Below are 20,428 nucleotides of genomic sequence, written 5' to 3' on the forward strand. Positions count from 1 at the left end.
TCAAGGACCACTACAGGATATGTGCAGAGTAAATACTGTCCTTCCTGCATTTGAAGGATCCAGTTCTCTGCTATTTAAACATCATTTTTATATCTTTTTTACTTGACTGACCTTGCTGCAGCTGGGACACCACAAAATCAGTGCAAAAGAAAAGGGAATTGGACAAGATATCTTTAGAACTGTAGCAGGCTCACCTTTCAGAGCTTGGGTTGAGTCCCAGGCTTGAGATCCTTGAGATCCACCAATCAGGAGGCAGCAGGAGAAATAAAGTCACTCCCCTTTCCTGAGGGGAGAGGGAGAAGAGCTCCCCAGGACCTGATTGAAGACTGCAAACTGTCAGGTCTGCAAGACTTCAGGGGCAGAGTCCTGGAGCGTATAAAAGGAGCTGCATGCCCAGCATGAGGGGCAGATGTAGCGAGGGACTCAAGAAGAGCAGAGCCAAGAAAAACTGGGGAGCTCTGTCCCCCAGCGAACAGCCTTGGGAGTGGTGCGAGACTGCTCGGGCTGTTGATGGCACACAGGAACAGTGCATGGAGACCCGGCCCTGGGAGCAGTGTGACACTGCTCGGGCCCATCATGGTGCACAGAGCCCAGGCTTTGGGAGCCGCAAGCGGCGGCTCGAGCCTACTACCCCGACAGGGCCTTGGGGGCCGCAGTGAGGTGGCTCAGGCCTCATCTCCTTAGCCGAGCCTTGGGAGCCAGGTAGCAGTGGAGGCTGCATGAGTTGGCCATCCAGCATGAGGATGGATGGAAGGATGGATGGATGAAGCCTGAAGGGCCCAACCTGTGCTAAAAGAGCCCTTGGTGCTGAAGCCAGGGCACAGGGAAACAGTAGTGCTGCAGCATGAGGCCCAGCACCCAGAAGTCAGCAGCGGTGGTGCAGCAGCTGAGAGGAGCTGAGCCCTCGGGTGCCTGGAGTGGTGCATAGGGTGGGGAGGAGCCCAGTGGCGTAGGAGAGGCCTGGAGAGGCACTCCAGCAGAAGAGACCCCAAAGAGCTGCGCCCTGACCTCTGCCACGTGAGGGAATGTAAGTCACTGGGCTCTTGGGTCCCACCAGGGAAAGATGTTTGGGGTGGGCAAACCCAGAGAAGGGGCAGGGTGAGCAGCCCCCCAACCTAGTCAAGGCCCTAAGGGGAAGGGCCCCTAGTGCTTCCTGGACACCCCCCACCAAGAGACCCCATTGGAAGAAGGACTCTCTCTTGCCATGGGTCAGGGATTATATTAAGGAGTAGATGTTATTAAGATTGTTCCTGTTTGCACCTTATATTTTGTAATTGAAATGTTGTATTGTGATGTTGTAAATAGTGTAATTTAGGGTTTGGCCTTGGTTAGTGGTTAATTTCAATTTTCTCTTGAAGGTGTTCAATGTAGGTGCTTGAACCACCTCCGATGGCAGGCTATTCCAGACCTCGGGGGCTCAGACAGTAAAGAAATGCTTTCTTATGTCCAGCCTGAAACAGTCTTGCAGTAGTTTATAACCATTCAACCTCGTCATCCCTTGGGGTGCTCTGGTGAACAGACGTACTTGGTCACACAAGGAGACAGTGTCTTTCAGAGTTCACGATAGAAGGCCTCCACATGTCGCCTAAGAAAAAAAGACATGCTACAGTGTTGGTCCCAAATATACAACAGCGACCACACTGTGCCTTCCTTTAGAAATCTGCAGTTTTTCTGTTTGTTGTAACAAAGGGTGCTTGTACACATGACAGGGATTTAGTCCCCAAAATTGAAATGGTGTGTTTTTAATTGTGATGATTAGAAACCCGCTATTTTAATTTAGGGGCTTCCATCACTGTTACAGCAAAGGGCCTGATACTTTTATTTATTTTTTTAGAGCCTACCCACACCTCCCGTGGGTGGGGGGGTGAGCTGCTGGTAGGCCAAGTGGCCTCTGAGGTGCAAGGAGCTCTGGGTCCTTCCCTCTGCAGTGTCGGCACCCCCTGGGACCCCCCAGGCGAGCTGCTAGCTACAGGGGTGCTGCCTCAGCTTGGTCTTGGGGAACACTTGGATTGGCCTGGGTACTGCCTCTGAGCTGGGGCAGCACCCACCCCCTAGCTGCCCACCCAGGGGGCACTGCCACCACAGAGGGAAGGACTGGGGAACCATGCAGCTCAGGGCCAGCTGGCACCTCACCCCCTAACTACGGGAGGGGTGGGCAGGCTCCGCAAAAAAATAAAAAAAAAGGGTTGGGCCCCCCACTGCTTCCCCCCTCCCCCGGTGGAGCCTGCCTGCACAAGCTGCTGCCAGGCCATGCAGCCCCTGAGCTGCAGGGGGCCCAGTCCTTCACTCTGCCTGGGCGGGGTGCTAGGAGATGAGTGCTGCCCCAGCTCAGAGGCAGCACCCACCAGATCCAACTCTTCCCCAAGCCCACCTGCTGGAAGCCCACCACGTGCTGCTCCTGGGGAGCACTGGGGAAGAGTTGGATCCAGCAGGTGCTGCCTCCAAGCTGGGACAGCACTCACTAGCTAGCACTCCCCCTGGGTGGCCCAAGGGAGCGCATCTATCATGAAGAGAGGGTCCTGCCCCCCTCCACAGCTCAGGGGCTGCGTGGCCTGGGGGCAGCTCACACCAACAGGCTGTGCCAGGAAAAAAAACTAAAAAGCAGGAGGGGTCTGATCCCACCCCCCTCCGCCCTTTCTTTTCCCCCAGAGCCTGCCTGCCTCTCCCTTGGCTAACAAAAGCAAATGCTTCACTCTTGCATAGAAATGTTCCCCTACACTCGGTCCTGAATTTATTTACTGCTAGATGAAGAGGAGGGCTGGGTAAGAAATGTCAGATTTAAAGGCCAGTTTCTATTCTGTTTTCCCAGATCGACTATAGATAGACACCTACCAAACTCAAGGTGCCAGCCAGCCAATTTCATGGGGAGATCTGGGGACCAGCAGCCATTTTCGTGGATTGAGCACAGTGGGCCCCCCACATCACAATTGTTAGAGAAGGGTGGGGCTGCATGACAGACAACCCTCACAACCAATCAGTGGCAAGGTGCAGGGGAGGAAACAGCCATCTTGCTTTGCTGGCAGCCTCCCTCATTTACACCCCTGGCAGGCTGTGTGGCCAGACCACAGCTGCCATGAGGATTGCTGGCTCCCCAAAGGGACTCAGCATTTTATTTTTGTTAAGATTTTTTTTTCTAGGGAGCCCACCAAAAGCACAGAGTCCACACTTTTTTGCAGAGTCTGCTTGAAATTGTGGTTTCCGTGAAAACTGTGCAACTGCAATTTTGGTGGGTCCCTACTTATAAACTAAGTAAGAGGGTAGGGATGGGGAGGAAGCAGTTTAAACCCACTGGTTGGAGCAGCTGATAATGGTCCCCGTTCAGCAGCACCTCCTGCTGACAGATGAGGATCCTGAAAGCCAGTTGGAAGACACTGAAGTTTCCTTTTTTGTTTTTAATTTCAGTAGCAAGCTCCATTATTCCTTCTTCTCTTACCCTTTTGAAAGCACTGTCAAAAGTCTGGTGCCAGCAGGTGTTCTCTGATACAGATTTAAGACTGGTAAAACGTTTCTGTTTTCCAAAGCATTAGTTAAAGGAATACATGACTGCTTGAACTTGTGCTGTGACTTCATTTTCACCGGTACACTTTTGTGATTTTGCTTTGATGTCTATTTTGATTTTGCTTTTCCCACCAACTTTGACAGATCAAGGATTTTATTCAGAGACTCCATAAGCATTAAAACAGTATGGGAGAATGTAATTCCTTGTTCTGCCCTCTCCTGGCCAGTTACTTTGAGTGATTTGGGGCTCTAAATCTATGTGACAGTATGGTCTAATACACAGTTTCTAAACCTGTGGTACATGTACCCCTGGGCGTACACAAGACACATGCAGGAGCTATGCAGGTACCCCAGCACTCCCTCTCTCACCCTCTTTTCCTCTCAAAACTATGGTAAAAAATTTGGTACGCTAAGTGTTGCACAGCGTTTTAAATTTCCCAGTAATAATTTGGTGCGCTGTGCTTTGTGCAGCACTGGGTTCAGCCCTCCTAGCTTTGACCTACATCACCTCTAGCCCAGGTACATACTTGAGTTGTGCACCCCTGGTGTAAAAGGTGGCAACCCTACCCACACCAGATCAAACATCTGTCATATCGTGGCCTTATATACACAACCATTCTTCCAAAATATGGCACACATTAGTCTCTAAATATAAAATCCCCTGGAAAATTGAGTGTTGGGGTACTTATTAAAATTTGCAGATGTTAGGGGGTACTTGCTACTTAAAAGGTTGAGAAACACTGGTCTAATAGATATGGCAGTGCAGTGGGGGGTCAGGAGAGCTGGGAGACTGAAAATCCAGGGAACCTGAGGTCTGTTTGAGGCTCAGCTCCCAGCAAGGAGCCTTGTAAAAGCAAGATGCCCCTTGAGAGCCAACGTCCCTAGGTTTTGAATTCTAATTTTAATCCACAGCTGCACGGTTACAGGAAGCCCATTTCAGTGTTTCCATAATGTTTCCTTCCTTCCTTCCTTCCTCCCCCTCCTGCTACCCCTAAAATTTCCATTGCAAAAACGTTTTTATGGGTCCATCCCAGGTCAAATTCTCACTTCCTGAAAAGCCTGTTTCGGCCCATTCCAGGATGTATGAATGGCGGGGGGGGGGGGGAGAAACCGGGGAGGGGGGGAGCTGGTGCTAGAGAAAAGCAATACTTTCATCTTTGAAGATATCTGAAAGCTACCCTCAGTCTGTCTGCCACTCACCATTATAATGGAGGTGAATTAATTAGAGCACTGCTTTACATGTCATAAATATGCTAAGTTCACTGAAGAAAAAAAAAAGTCAGGCAATAGGCATCTCAACCTGAGCATCAGAAATTAGTGGACACTTCAGACATTCTTAACTTTAATCTCTCTCTCTATCTCACTCCCCTGGGCTTAAAATGGAAATAGTACCACCTATTCTGACAAGTGTACACTAGAGATGAATTCATTAATGTTTGTGAAGGATTCAGACACTCTGAAAGCATTAGAGAAATACCCAAGAGAAAACTAATTCGTATTCAAGGCAGTGTTCAGATAGCATGCAGTAAATAAGCTCTGTGCCACACACTGAAGGAGGAGGTTAAAAAAATATTGAAGAACTCCCCATTTGTGTAATGGGATGGGGACTTATGAGGAAAAAATAGTAAATGTTCATGTAATTTTAGATTATATAGAGCACATGGAAAAAAAAAAGGTGGGGGGACTGAATGGAAGTTGCATAGTCAGCTTCAATTCTGGCATTTCCTAATCTGAGCATTTGACTTTGCAACCTAAGGTTCTTCTAACAAAGCTTTTTCAGACACAAGAGTGACTTTAAACTCCTTGTTGGGAGGTAGTCAGTCAAGGAATCAGACTGGCCGAAGTAAAAGAACTGGAGAGTATAAAATGACTAGATTTCACACTTAAGAAAAATCCAAATACTATCTATCACCAATGAATATGGAGAGGATTTTTGACAATGAAGATATATTTAGCACAGAAAAGTGCTTGTAATAGAGACTAATGGTAATAGACAACTGCATCTAGCGGTGCACGCTTGCAGACAGATTAGATAATATATAATAGTTTAAAACTCTTGATACTAGCCATTCCACCTAGGATGTTTCCTCAATAATTCTTCTATAATTCTTTAACTGACCATAAAGGGAATTCTACAGCTGATTCTTGGTTACATTAACAAGCTGAGAACATGATGTGACAGTAAAATATCGGATATGCCCCGCTTCTTCTTGTGTTTCACTCGAGAGAACATTCAGCAGTTGATGACATATTGTTTCCTGCATAGGTTGTACTACTTGAAGTCCAAGTACATTTCCAACTTCACTGCTGAATAACAATTTCAGCTGTGACTTTCATCCAGTCTTACAGAAATCACATAGCCTAAAACAGTCACATTATACTATGAGGTGCCCTTGCTGCTCGTATGCTTTGCAATGTATTTGATTCCTCCCAACAACACTTTATTGAGGACGTGCTGTAGCATTTGTGTTCTCCCAGTCTTTTTTTCATTTCCAAAGGCTTTATTTTTACCTCCATCTACCACTATTAACGATGCATTATTTCACAGACTTTTCTTTAATAGTGCCATCCACAGAAGAGTGACAAGCACTGTTATTTGAATGACATTTAATCAAGCATAAAATTCTGCCCACAGGAGGATTCTGCCCATAGGAGGATATTTTCTTGTCCCTCAAGGCTCTGCACAATGGCATCTCTGCTTCATGTGTGCCAGCCCTTTGGAAGCAATCATGGAGTAACTAGGGGGAAATGTTAAAGGTACCTGAGTGACAAAGGTGCTGGTGAAGGTAGACAATTATCACAACTACCTCAGTACCCAGTTTGAGAGTATTCTAGAGGCACAAGTTTGTCAGTTTTATGTTCAAAGGAGCCCGGTCAGGGAAAGGACACAGATGTGAGCACAAGGCACAGGTGTGACTAGTCACACACCAGGGAGACTGGCACAGTAGATTAGAGGCAGGGGGCTACAAATAGGAAGACTTCAGGGGCAGCAGATTGCCCCCAGGGACACACAGAGACATGGGAGGGACAGTGTGGCCAGCCCGAGCAGAGATGGATCGGGACCGAGAGAACCAACCCAACAGTGCCTAACTCACCAGGTGAAACGAACCGCGGTGAGGGATCAAAGAAAGGAAAAGTACTTGTGAGTACTTACCTGGTGAGTCCAATGAAGGAAACTCCTGATGGGACTGAGGTAGGAAGCCACAACCTGCAAAGAGAGGAAAAGAAAAGGAGAAGTTAGGACCTAATCTCTTGTGTTTTTGTTTGCAACCACGCAGGAAAAATTAAAGTAAAGCTGCAGACTGGGAGAAAAGCGGCCTTGAACCGTGATTGTAACGAAGAAGCCAAATAAAATCATTTTTTATTTTGCTTACAAGAAGGGTGATCAATTGTATGATCTCTCAGGGCTTAACATCTCACCTTTCCGCGGAAAGGGATCTTGGAGTCCTAGCGGACTCCAAGATGAATATGAGTCGTCAGTGTGATGAAAGTCATCAGAAAAGCTAATGGCACTTTATCGTGCATCAGCAGATGCATGACAAACAGATCCAAGGAGGTGATACTTCCCCTCTATCGGGCGCTGGTCAGACCGCAGTTGGAGTACTGTGTGCAGTTTTGGGTGCCGCACTTCAAGAGGGATATGGATAACCTGGAAAGGGTCCAGAGAAGGGCCACTCGTATGGTTAAGGGCTTGCAGGCCAAGCCCTATGAGGAGAGACTAGGGCACCTGGACCTCTTCAGCCTCCACAAGAGAAGGTTGAGAGGCGACCTTGTGGCTGCCTATAAGTTCATCATGGGGGCACAGAAGGGAATTGGTGAGGCTTTACTCACCAAGGCGCCCCCGGGGGTTACAAGAAATAATGGCCATAAGCTAGCAGAGAGCAGATTTAGACTAGACATTAGGAAGAACTTCTTCACAGTTCGAGTGGCCAAGGTCTGGAACGGGCTCCCAAGGGAGGTGGTGCTCTCCCCTACCCTGGGGGTCTTCAAGAGGAGGTTAGATCGGCATCTAGCTGGGGTCATCTAGACCCAGCACTCTTTCCTGCCTATGCAGGGGGTCGGACTCGATGATCTATTGAGGTCCCTTCCGACCCTATCATCTATGAATCTTTTTCATTCTCTCATTAACAAAGGTGTGGCAGGTGATTCCCGGAGGGGAAAAATTCATTGAACTACCCTACTCCAGCCAGTCTCCAATGCTTTCATATATATTATATGTATATATTTAAACACAATACAATGAGGTACTTTGGTTGCCACTCCAAGTACATGCTTGAGGTGAGCAGTCAACACGCCAAACTGAACGTAGCTGAAATCTGCTGTGGAACCACCAACCTAATAAGTAAATCTCCTGTAATCCTGAGCTTCTCCTCCCTCATTCAAGACTATTCATGCCTTGGTCCTGCATAAAAAGATAGCTTTTCATTCTAACAAAGCAGCAGATATTCACAAACTATCACCACAAGTGAGCATTGAGGTATAGAAGAGTTTTTTCAGCACGCCATCCAGAATGCAGTATACCTGATACCTGAGTCACTCCACTGTCTGGTCTGTCACTTCAGATCTGGTACCTACTGGTTCAAGGCTTTGTACTCCCATTAAATCATTATCTTCACAAAATCTGGCTTTTTTTTTCCTTTGTGGTGATTTATCTTGAACCTATCTGCCTACCTTCCTCTATCTAACTAGGTATGTGTATTATCTATCTGTCTAGGTTCAAAATAGATCACCACAATGGAAAAAAGCCAAATTTGTGAAGATAAAGATTTAACAGGAGCATAATATTTTGAACCAGTAGAAACCAGATTTATATAATCTCATGATTTATTTTTATATGTATACACACACCCCAGGCATTTTTGACATCTCTGGTCAATATTTATTTCAGCTCATAAGAATCTGTTCCAGTTAGCTTCCAGAACATAAAAGTTCTCAACAAGATTTCTCTTTCAGGTCAGAAGGCAGGCAGAATTCCCCAGTCTCTTATTTAAGTTACATCACAGGAAACGAATGCAAGGATTTTCCACAAATCTGTACCGTATATAAATGTCACCTTTTAGGGTCACACATTTCAGAATGCCTGGGCCGCTAGTTGAGACACATTAGAAGGTGCACACACAGAGCTAACATTTTAAATTGCAGAGCTGTACAGTACAAAGCCTTGCATACCTCCTCAGATTACTCATTTGAATCTCAGTTCTAACATTTAATTGGAACTATCAAGAACCTGGCACAGTTGCTGTTCAATGAGAGAGGCAGACAAGTGAACCTGCCATGCAGGCAAATGAGTTGAAATCACTAGTGGGACCAGCACTATGATTTGCTCCACTGGGTTAACAGGCATGATTGCAGAATCACCTACAATCCTCTTACAGGAGGTTAATTTGGGGCTGAAAATGTTAAATCTTTTGTAAAGCGGGGGGGGGGGGGGAATAATACCTTCTTTCAGAATATTTATTCATTATTGAAATGCTGACCAAAATTAAATCCATTCAAACCTATACCACAAGGTGCATTGAATCTCCTACATGTTATCAGATTAAGCAAAAACAAACTTCATACGGCTCACATAGTTGGAAAGTGCTTCCAGGCCTGCCATGAAAGCCAATGAAACATAAGTATATCATTATATTTATGAAATTTTACTTCTACAATGATTTGCCCTACTATCACGCCAAAGTCAAGTCATAGTAGCCACATTATTATGGAAGTGTTTAAAGTAGATCCAAGTAATCAGAGTCCTATATAACAGTCTTAAATCCTTTAAAAATTTAATCCTACTGGCCAGACTTTGAGCCTACAGCTACAGTCCACATTCCCATGTGTGACAGAACACTAGGTGTGCCCATCACTTTAGGAAGAGGAACAGCAAGCAGGTGGAGAAGGGAGCTAATGAGAGCATCACCTGACCAGGAGAGGCCCAAGTTATAAGCCCATGACCTGGTCAGGCATCCTAAGTCGGGAGCCACAAACAGTGAAACTGCAGACATCAGGCTTGCAGCAGGGCTTCTGCCCAAACCTTAGACCTGGGGGTAGAGTTTGGAGAATAAGAGAGACCTAAGGTGTCTGATAGCCTAGCGGGGCCAAGTGAGTGTAGGAGAATCCAGTGCCAGGGGTGGGACCAGGAGGGTCCATGGCCCAGAGAAGGCTAGACATGCATGGAGTCCAGTGCCTGGGTGGGAACCAAGAGGATCCAGCATCCAGAGGGGATTAGTGTGTGGGACCAGAGTGTCCAGAGCCTATTAGAGAGGCTAAGCATGTTGAGAGCCTGAGGTAGGGCTGAGTGAGAAATGGTGAACATCAAGGAAAGATAACACCCATGAGGTATGGGGTGTGGTATAGAGGTGGATTGGAGCCATGCAATTAGCTCTTAAGGTGCAAACCACAAACTCTTGGTAGTTATTAGAGAGAGCATCTTGGGAAGCCCTTGGACAGCTTCCCTCATATTTAAAACATTACAACAAGGCATGGTGGGTAGCTGAAAGGGTGACTGCCCACAGACAGCAAGGGCTGAGGGGACTTTAGGGATTTCACGGTCACCCCTGGAGATGGTACTTCCTCACAGGGTCAAAGTTCCACTCGAACCCGTGAGAATTTTGAGTAAAATTTCGAGTAAAAATCCAAAGATCAAGGGTATGCTGAATTCTGAAGACCTGCTACATACACAGGATTCACACCAAGTCCTCTAGTTCCCTAACTAAGCTCAACTCCCTAAAATAGGTTGGGGAAGGAGAGCACGTTCCTAACTAAAGCAAAATGTGTGCCTTCAGGCACCTTCTAGTGGAGTTTTGGGTGGTAATATTTCTTTGCGACTCAGGCACAGCACCAGTTCCTCCTGGAAGAAGCCATACCCTATTCTGTGTAGCCAAAAGACAAGTGGAAGAGGATCAAGGCCAGGTAATAGAACAAACAACCCCTCACCCCCAAACCACTAAAAGGGACTTTGTGCTTGCCCAATATATTGGAGCTGAACAATGAGATGGAAATGGCAAAAGCTATTTGCCCACAATTACCCAGGTTAGCAAGTGCTATCATTTAAATATGAGCCAAGATATATCCCTTTCTCCTACTATTTCATTGATCTAAAGAGGTTGTAGACAGCGCTGGGCCAAAAGTTCAAGCACTGGTATTTGGAATTTTTCTGAAAATCATTGAGAAGCCTGTTTTCTTCATGGTATGGCCTAAATATGTGCCTCTGACTTTTTAGATGGTGTTTGTAAAGGCATACAAATGACAGGCCACCAGGGAATCGGCTCCAGACAGAGGAGTCCTATTTCTCCAGCTTTAGATAACAAGCAAATTGCTGTAACTGGATGTTCCTTCCCTCTCCTAGCTAGCTAGTTCAGGGCCTTCCATTATGGGCTCAGATTATCTGAACCATATCTTCTATACTCATATTTCAATTATCATGTACCATAGGACATCAGCAGTGAGCAAGTTAAAGCAGCTTTCTCCAGCACATTTCCATGTGCACATACAGGCGCTAACACTGATGACATTATTTCATTTGCACTGTTCTCATCTGGGGTGAGAAACAGGACTCCAAGTAGGAAGTCAAAGACTTAATAAGCGTCCATCTACCAAATGCTCTTAATACAAATATAGATTCTAATTTCGAAAGGCCATATTGCCTTTGACTAATTTGTGCTACAGGAACATTAAAGTTTCCACTAGACTCCAGTATGAGGTTAAGTCTTCCTTTTCTTGCAAACTTCCACACTTTTGTCACTCAGCTGCCCTTTATACAGGTTCTCCAAGACAACAATAGGGTAGAAACCTACCACACTAACCCATTTATTGCAAAAGTACCTTGTACACCAGAAGTAAAATCAGTTCTTCATTCTGATTCACACACACTTGTGCTCAGTAGATTGTCCTGTGATCCAGAGTTGTATGTATCTTATGACAAATAAAGTCTGACATTTTACATTACAGCTTTAATTCCATGGCACTCTGCACGTGGCTCATTTACTTCTGCAGTAGGGAAGAAAATAGGACTTACTTTTTAAAGGATTTTTCACGAGAAAAGTGTCTGCTTCTTATGGCTGAAAGTTGAATTTTTTACCTTTTTTTAGGGGTCTTTTTTTGGAAAAAGCAAATCTGTTTCCCATAAAAAATCTATTTTCATAAAGAAACTGAATGTTACCTTTTTTAATCTGAAAACTAGAATGCCAAAACGCTAATTCAGAAATGCTGCCACGGTGTATCCTTGGCGTTCTAGTGTAGCCACCTCCGCCTCTTTTATCAGGAAGGCTCCACTGCTAGGGTACAACTCCTATGACATATCTGGTGTCTCAGCAAAGGGACAAAGAATGATTCATTATGGAAAATGTAGTACAAAAAAAGAGATCCCAGCTGACTTGGGAGAATGGAGACATGAAGCATCTGGACTAAAGCTCCAGTTAAACCATGCTTCAGAAAAGTGTCCCCTTCTCCCTCCCCCAACACAGTCAACATGTTCAAGTTCCATTTAACGACACAGCCCCAACACAAGTGTTTATTCCATCTTTCATATTTGTTATAGAGTTAATTTGACTTGGTTCTGTTCTACACAGGGAATGAACTGCAAACAGCGAGTTTCAACATGAGCATGGGTCACGTGCTATCAAACCACTGTTCTCAAATGCATACGGTACTTACGTACAGCTGCAGGCTGCTGGAAGCAGCTCAGTTCCCTTCCTCTCATGTCAAGACTTTTCTTCTTGTGGTACTGTAGCACCTGGTATGTATTTTTCCTCAAAACTTAACATTTGTGATTGCATTTTCCCCATTTTTAAAATGTCACATGTCAAATGTACTATATTTAGCATTTTCTGAATATTTGCTTTCAAAATATGTGCACGCGCACAGTTCCGAACATTAGATTATTTTTTCTACTTTAATCACTTGTTACTTTTTTACTCAAGAGCCTGCTGGTTTCACCTGTGCTGGCTCTCCTTATAACATTTACAGTCTGTTCGGTGGTTTCCTCCAATCTTCCTTTGCATGCATCACTCCAAAATAAAAACCTGACAATGGTGCCAGTGTTCTCTCATTTTTTCCTGGAGCTCTCCTGTCTCTCTGTATCCACCAACTGTCTCTTATTTTAGGTTGTGTGTAATCTTCAGACTAGGGAACAGGGTGTATTTTTGCTATACATTCATGTAGTGTCTAACATAATGGCCCTTGGTCCATGACTTGCGCTCTTACATCAGGGATAAGCAATTATTTAGGTTGGAGGGACACCTAATGAGTTTTGGTGAGCTGTTGAGTGCCACAGGGACATGCACATGCATGTGCATGCACACACATGCATGTACAGACACATACACAGACAAACTCCCCACAGCTCTCCCTGCACCCCCTTCTCTGCCCCAAATACCCATCATGCGGCTGGGTTGAGCAAGAGCTATAACAGCTGCACCCACACGGCCCGAAGCAGTGTGCAGGAACACAGCACAGCATGGGACTGGCCCAGCTGCATGCCAGGGACTCAGGGTGGGTAAAGGGGTACAGAGAGAAGGGGGCCAGGAGCCATGGGTTACCCAGACCCAGACAGGCCGGTGCCATGCTGCATTTCTCCCTTTTCCCTGCTCCCCCACCCCAACTCCCCAGCACAAAGCGATGCTAGACCAGTCCAATTCACGCTACAATATCGTGTTCCTGCATGCCAATTTGGGCCAAGTGGGCACAGTTGCTGTGGCTCCTGCCCAGCCTGGCTGCATGCCATAGATTCAGGGTTGAGCAGAAGCTGCACCAGGGTTGGGCAAGAGCCTAACCAGCTGCATCCACGTGGTACTACCCAAAGCGACTCATAGTCATATAAAATCACACCATGTTAGCAGCATCTGCATCCCTACCAGGCCTCGACTCAAGCCTGACAGGGCCTCGATAACCCTTAGCTCCTGGTCCTCTTCCCCCTGCATTCCCTTCCCTGCCAGCGGGGAGAACTATACCTGAGCTTCCACTCTCACCAGGGGCTGGGCTGTCTGGTCGGTGAATGGCCATAGGGTCCGAGCTGCACACTGACACCTTGCCAGGCAGAAGTCTGGCTGGCCAGGAGCTCAGCACTCCCTGCCTTGGAGCATACAGTGGGGGCTGGCGGGGCAGGTGGGCTGGGCCAGGGAGGGGAGTGACTGCCTGGCCACCTGAGCCAGAGCTACTGCTGCCTTTGCAGCTGCCCAGGAAGGGAGAAGGGCAAGAAGTGCAGAAAGCCAGGGCAGCTGCAGGCTGGATACAATTCTCCTTCAGAGGAGCAGCTACGAGCCAGACAGTATCATTTGGCAGACCAGATCCGGCCCATGGGCCGTATTTTGCCCACCTCTGCCCTGCACACTACCTCTGTACAATTTAATCTGTAATGATTTGCCTGTGTTCTTCTTCTCTTTTTCCTTTTGTTTTTGATCAGGATGCTTGACAGATCTCCTACATAAACCATTTAAAATACTACCTTGCCAAAACAAAACAGAGTAGCCCTCAAGAACCAGGAGGAAAACTTTTGCGTTGCAACAGCTGATTATTTTTGACATTTTTATATCTACAAAATGCATCACTGATGCTAGTTTTTGTAAATGTAAGACAGAGAGAGAAAAGGAAACTACATTTGTACTAGGCTGATTTTGCAACAGGTGTTAAAAACCTGGATTGTGGAAACAAGCTCCTGGGGAGATGGATTTGTGGGAAGAAAACATACGATGCAGTCAAAAGATAAGTTTTTAATGAAGCATCATGTGCATTTGCAGTATCTCACAATGGATGAACTATATATATATAGGAGTTGTAAAATGCCTACAGCTGAATGGGCAAAGGGATTATGGGGCTCATAGCAAGGTGGAAGGATGCTGTCAGCAGGATGATACTTGAGGATGGAAGAAAGAGGAAGATCCTTTTTTCACTGCAGCGTTTTTGATTAAATGGAATGTTATGCTCCAAACTAAATTACTTCAAGTCTATTTGTGAAACACAGCAGGAAACACATTTCTTATATAAACAACTTCTGGGAGATAAATCTACCAAAACATGGCATGCTGACTTGTATTTTAGTTATTGATAAACTTTATCCCTGGAAACTTGCAACAAACTTGACAAGTTTTAGTAGCAAACAAGGTACAACGACATCCCTGTTATGCGGCGAGTGGGGAATGCCAGGTGCCAATTATGTAAAAATTCCAGTTATCTGAGGCAGGTAACGTGGAGCAGAGGGGGGAAGGGAGGTGGTGGAGGCCGTACGCTGAGTGGGGGTGGGGTGGCAGAAGCCGCACGGGGAGCAGCGGCAGCGCAGGGTGGTGGGTGGCAGTGGCAGGTGCCACGTGTGAGCTCCCCCTTTACCCCTCACCGCTCGGCCAGATGGAAATTCCAGTTAATAGAGTATTCCGTCTTGTAGAATGCCAGATGACAGGGATTAACACTGTATTTTAATTCAATAGAAGGATATTTGTTTTACTGTATGTGAAGCATGTATGTTTTGAGGAAGGCCTAGTCATTTTGTGAAGAGATCAGCAGCAACAGCAGCAATTCAAATTCCAGGTGTGTGGGCCGGGAGCGGTCCGAGGCCCTTGGGGGTGCGCAGCGGGCTGTGGTCAGCAGCCCTGGCACGCGGGTCGGGGAATGCAGGCCAGCGGACTAGAATTAGGCACAGACGCGTAGCGGTTGATTAACGATTATTTTACTTACAGCGTAGATGGTCGCGGTGCAGGCAGGAAAAACTTGCTTGCATTGCAGTTACAGACAGACACGTGGAGTTTGCTATGCTCCACAACACGAACTTGAACAAGACCCGCAGAAAACTCGAGCCTCTTGAAATAACTAGGACAGAGCTCTGGATACACACACTCACGAAGCTTGCTAGGCTCCGTGGAACAAGCGCGCAGGGAAGGGGTTCATCGAGGGATCGCACTCGGCGACGGAGAGAGGCCAGAGGTTGATCAGACCCCTATAGCCTTCTTAAGGTGCACGCTGGGTCCGTTAGGCTCCGCAGCGCTTAGAGTTCTTCACAAGACGTGAAGTCCTCCTCCTCCATGAGATGGTTGTGGAGTCCTTCAACTTGGGCGGAAACTGCTCAAGCCTCTTATACGGCTAGCAAGCCAATCGCTAGCCGCCACGTGGGAATAATTTAGAAACAGCCAATAGTGGGGAACAAATTTGCATGCGGGTGCCGGGAACTCCTTTGGACTGGGGTTTTCTCTTTGCAACTGAGAAATGCACCTTGCAAAGAAAGCTCCTCATGGTGGGAAATAATTTAGCAGTGCCAAAGCGCGCACACACAAAATCACACCCTTGGGTCGTGACACCAGGAAGCCTTAATACAAACTCTAAGGAGCTGATGCCCATGGCCAGATACAGACATTACACTTTTATAAGTGATTGGAAACTGGTCTATACCTGTAACAGAAGTTCGGCACACAAAACTGGTCTATACCCATAACAGAAGTTCAGCAAACACAGACTGGTTTAAAAATGGCAGAAGCTAGTCTAAGATTTGTATCCCCCCAACCACCAGAGGGTGAATGCATGTTCTGTTCTCTACTGATCTAAACTATGCTGCTTAAAGAAAACCACGTAACTTAGATCAGTTCCACTTAGGCTTTTTGAATGTCTGAATCTAGCCTATGGGTCTTTAATGACACACTTTACCAAGCAAGCTGAGGAAAGATCTCAAAAGAGATTAAGGGAGCGGCACAAGCATGAAAGAGAAGCAGCTCTAGTCCTCTGTTGCCAGTGGTCATCTCTGTGAGGAAGGGAAATTTTGGGTAGTGACTAGATTGCCAGGAAGAAAACCTCTGGATTAGGGAAGAGCATCAGAGGAGTGTTTAAACTCTTGTGCTATACTGAAATAGCTGTAACCCCTGAAGCAGAACCCACACAAAGGGAGAAAACCAAAATCCTACCCACTGTAAGCATTCAGCCACCTAGGGAAGCTGCCCAAAGAGATGATATATTATGATGGAAGACTGGCTACAGCAACATTTCTAAGTTGCTCTTCAGGAATACATACAAATGCTAGGCCAGGATGGACAAGAGAAGTGACATTAGGTGTTACTTTGGGTAGTCTCATAGGTCTCTAAATAACAGACAGCTAGTGAGGATTTCCCATGGCTCAGGGCCTGTGATTTGAAGGAGTAGCTGGAAATTCAGAATGATACAGCATGAAGCCTAGCAACAGCTATGAAGTCCCATTGAAACGTTTATACTGGATTTGTTAACATGACTTTGGAGACATTGCAAAAAATGTAGTTTAAATTGCCAAGTGAAAATAATAAAGAACCACAAGCAGTATCTTTCTGCTAACACTGAACAAGGAGCATTAGTCCTGAAACACCTCCCAGGTCACTTCACATCAGTGTATAGTTTCACTCAAGGACTTTGTCCAACATCGTCTCCACACATACAACATCATGTACTTTCCTGGTACAGTTTTAACGAAAATGCGTGCATCTCCAGAGTGAACTTTCTCTACCCAGGGGAGGACGCGGACCAGTTAAAATACTAACCTTGTGTTGGGCACGGTTGACTTCCCATAACAGTGTGAAGCTTACAGTTAGTTAATATAAAGCAGGGCATTGGGAGGTTATGGGAACATGCCAGTGTTTAAAAACATGATGTTTCACGGCTAAAGCTTCTGAGGTTCACAGTATAGATGGCTTCAATTCACCTAAATTATATCTTTACTTACAACTACGTACAGATACACAGTAGATTAAGTTTCCCATAATGGGAAAGACTTTCTATGTCCCTTTTTGCTGTTCATAAGGTTCGTTTTAGATTGCTTAGTTAGAAAACAGTTGAAAAATTATATGTAATAAATATTTCCTTAAATTGAGCTGGCAGAATCTATATCTTCTTTTAAAATATATTGTTCCCAGTTTACTTATTACTTTGTGCTGGGCTTGCCTGTTAAAGAGAAATATTGCTCAAGAATCCACTCCTCATTTAAACAAATGCTATTAAACCAGAGTGTGAAGATACTAAGGAAGCTTCCAAAAGACTTCCATAGCTGTACTAAATCAAAGCTAATGGCTTGAGATAAAGAAATGGGAGCTGTTCTTCTGTTCTTTGTCAGTATTAATATTTTACATTACAACTCTTTGCTAGGGTTTTTTTCCCCCCTCCAGAAATTTCATGAAGCAGCCTTAGTGTACAGCTCACTCTCTTATTCCTCATCTTTGATTGTAGCTTCCAAATTAAATGGCTCCAGTTCCTGACATTTAGTGAGTCTGAAGTACTGCTCACATTGCATTCAATTTTTCATCTGAATGCAATGTTAATTACAAGCAAGCAACGTGCCAACTGCAAGCATAGTTTACCATGAATATGTGGCCTGGTAAACTAATTAGGACAACATGGAGTGCGATTGCCTTACTTCACAGACAGTAACAACATCAGGAATGAAGAGGCCTCAGGAGTAACAACTGGTAAACCACTGAATATTTCCTGGCCTTTTTTATTTTCTCCTCCCTTCCTGTAGTTTTTAGCTAGGGACAGAAGTTACACATAAACCAATTTAAGCGATCAGAAACTGATTTAAACCTGTAGCAGAACATAAGCTGAGGGCACATCAACCAGTTTCAAAATGGCTGAAACTGGTTTAAGATAAACCTGGTTGAATGTAATATTAGATTGAACTGATTTGGGTCAAATTGGTTTATGCAACTTCTGTCCCAGATCCCTTCCTGGTTTAAGTTAAATCAGAGTCCTCCCATATCCCAGCATGCTTCTCACCCTGGGCTGGGCTGGACTGAGCTGTCTGCACCAGAGAGCAGGGCTGGCTCTGCCCCTCTCTTCCCTGGCTGGAGCACTATCACTGCTCCAGCTGGCTGAGGAAGGGGGCGAAGGACTGCAGGCACAGCAGCATCTTCCTGGCTTCCCACTGTCATCCCCCCCCCCCATGCCGCTCGTTGCTCAATCAGGGATCCCCCACCTCTTCCACATCATGGACCGCAGCTGCACAGACCCTAGCCAGCATCTGGTCATGGTCAGGCCACCCCCATGCTTGCTAATGCTGTGAGATATCTGTCTGTGTGTGTGTGTGTGTGTGTGTGTGTGTGTGTGTGTGTGTGTGTGTGTGTGTGTGTGTGTGTGTGTGTGTGTGTGTGCGTGTGTGTGTCCGTCCGTCCAATTTCACTGGAACAAAGGCAGAAAGAACAGTGTCTACTTAGGGCTTTCTGGAGCTAATCAACAGATCAGCTGGTAATGTCCCTCTGTTCCTTCCTTGAAAAATGTGCTTAAGAAGAACTTGAACTAATGAGAGAGGATTTTGTTTTCTTGATGGGCTGATAAACTTTGTGTTATCGGCTCCCTGCTGGCTTGCTTGTCTGTCAGTTTGCTGCAGACAGTATGAAGAAGCAGGTAGAGGGAAATTGAAAAGCTCAGTATCATTAACACATGAATGCATTGCATCCCCCCCCACCCCCACTTTACTGGCCAGAGGCTGGGATCTGGCAATGCTCCTGGCTCTTGAGCAGTGAGCCAGGAAAAGCCTAGCAACGGCTGCTTCCCCCTCTCCCTCCAAGCACACTCTGGCTGGAGACTATGCAGGCCAGGGTGGGGTTTTAAACCCCTCCTTAATCAGAGCATCCTGACAGGGCCTGGCTACAGCCCCATTCAGCTCAGCACTGTGGAAGGGAAAAGCTGCTCTAGTGCCCCCCAGGTTTGGCCTGAGCCACTGCAAGCATGTGCCTACATTTCTTGATTCAAAAGTGAACGTCTATCCACCTGCAAATTGGTTCAAGCTCAGCAGGTTAGATTAACCTGCAAAGATTGAATCAGTTCAGGCTTGGGTTTCTTGAGTGTCTGTCCCTAGCCATGAAGGCTATGTTAGATACCCCGCATCATACCAGAGCTATTCAAACAATGGAAGAACACCGTAGGGCTGTAGCTGCTGGACTTTCTGACCACTGTCAAACCTCAACCACTAGGCACCCTTTCCAATAAGCTTCTAATTGAAAGTTTGACAGTGGGATCCCATACAATCTGCAGAGCACGTACCATCATTTTAGGAGCATGCAGGGGTCCACAGAGTACAGCTTGGAAACTCTTAACCAACAGCTGAACTTAAAACCAAGTTCATGTTTTGAACTCCATAACATGGAATCAGAAGCAAGCATTATTTCCTGCACTGAACTTAAATACCATTTAACTTCTTTATGTACTATTGCTGTGATTTCCATGCTGCATATTTACACTGAGCCTTAGCCCACATTCAGCGCAACTCACCTTCTGAGAGACATGCTTATTATTTTGGGCTTGTGAATACAGAAAGTGGGTGTTAAGTCATTTATTGAAGACTGACAGCAATTTAGCCATTTTGGAAAGGAAAGAGGCAAAAAGACTGTTGGAAACAGAAAGCGAACTTACTAGAATTCACAAAAACTTCCTACAATTTTGAACAAACATGAAGACTCACATTTACAAATGCAGACTCTGGATGTCAGATATGTGATCAACAACCAGGTAAACACGTTGTTTCGTTCCAATTGCTTTTGAAGTTTACCAGCAGCCCAGAACTGCTTACAGCTGATTAACTAGGTTCTAGTATAAATCATGGAAGCATTTAAACAGGAACTCTAGAACGAAGATCAAGTTCTCAGGAAGATCAAGTTCTATTAACAGCTCTATCATCCCAGGAAGCATCCGTCTCCCTTTTTTTGGTGTTGATTCAGCTAGTGAGGAGCTGCCTAAGCTAACCAAATGGGAAATACCAAGAACTGAAATCCCCCCCTCCTTGGGAATCGGAAGCCTTATTCTATGCCACTAGGAAGTGAAGTTCAGTTTGAGGGAAACACGGGACTGAGACCTGTGCTGAATGTGGCCACCCAAGCTCTTTACTTAAACAATGGAGTGGGTGGGTCACTTTCAAAGCCTGGTTGCCAGAACAGGAGGTGGTGGTGGTCTTGGGGAAAAAACTGCAGAAAGGATCCTAAAGAAGTCGCTTCCCAGGTGCACTAGGTCAAAG

At 45.8% G+C, this 20,428-nt stretch overlaps 1 long non-coding RNA gene across 4 annotated transcripts in view; it reads right to left on the reverse strand.

Moving 5' to 3' along the window:
• The window catches only part of LOC109280958 (uncharacterized), a 121,517-nt gene that overhangs the window by 77,818 nt on the left and 23,271 nt on the right, over window positions 1-20,428 (reverse strand). For 2 of the 4 annotated variants that reach the window (XR_009463529.1, XR_009463528.1), the window contains exons 5-6: window positions 6,653-6,706; window positions 842-1,585 (exon numbers count right to left, since the gene is read on the reverse strand). This is a non-coding gene — a long non-coding RNA (uncharacterized LOC109280958). Of the gene's footprint in view, window positions 1-841; window positions 1,586-5,963; window positions 6,237-6,652; window positions 6,707-20,428 lie in introns of those variants that run through there. The other 2 variants (XR_009463531.1, XR_009463530.1) reach the window with 2 other exon arrangements.

Source organism: Alligator mississippiensis, chromosome 7, assembly GCF_030867095.1.
Source record: "Alligator mississippiensis isolate rAllMis1 chromosome 7, rAllMis1, whole genome shotgun sequence".
In the NCBI taxonomy this organism is placed as follows: domain Eukaryota; kingdom Metazoa; phylum Chordata; order Crocodylia; family Alligatoridae; genus Alligator; species Alligator mississippiensis.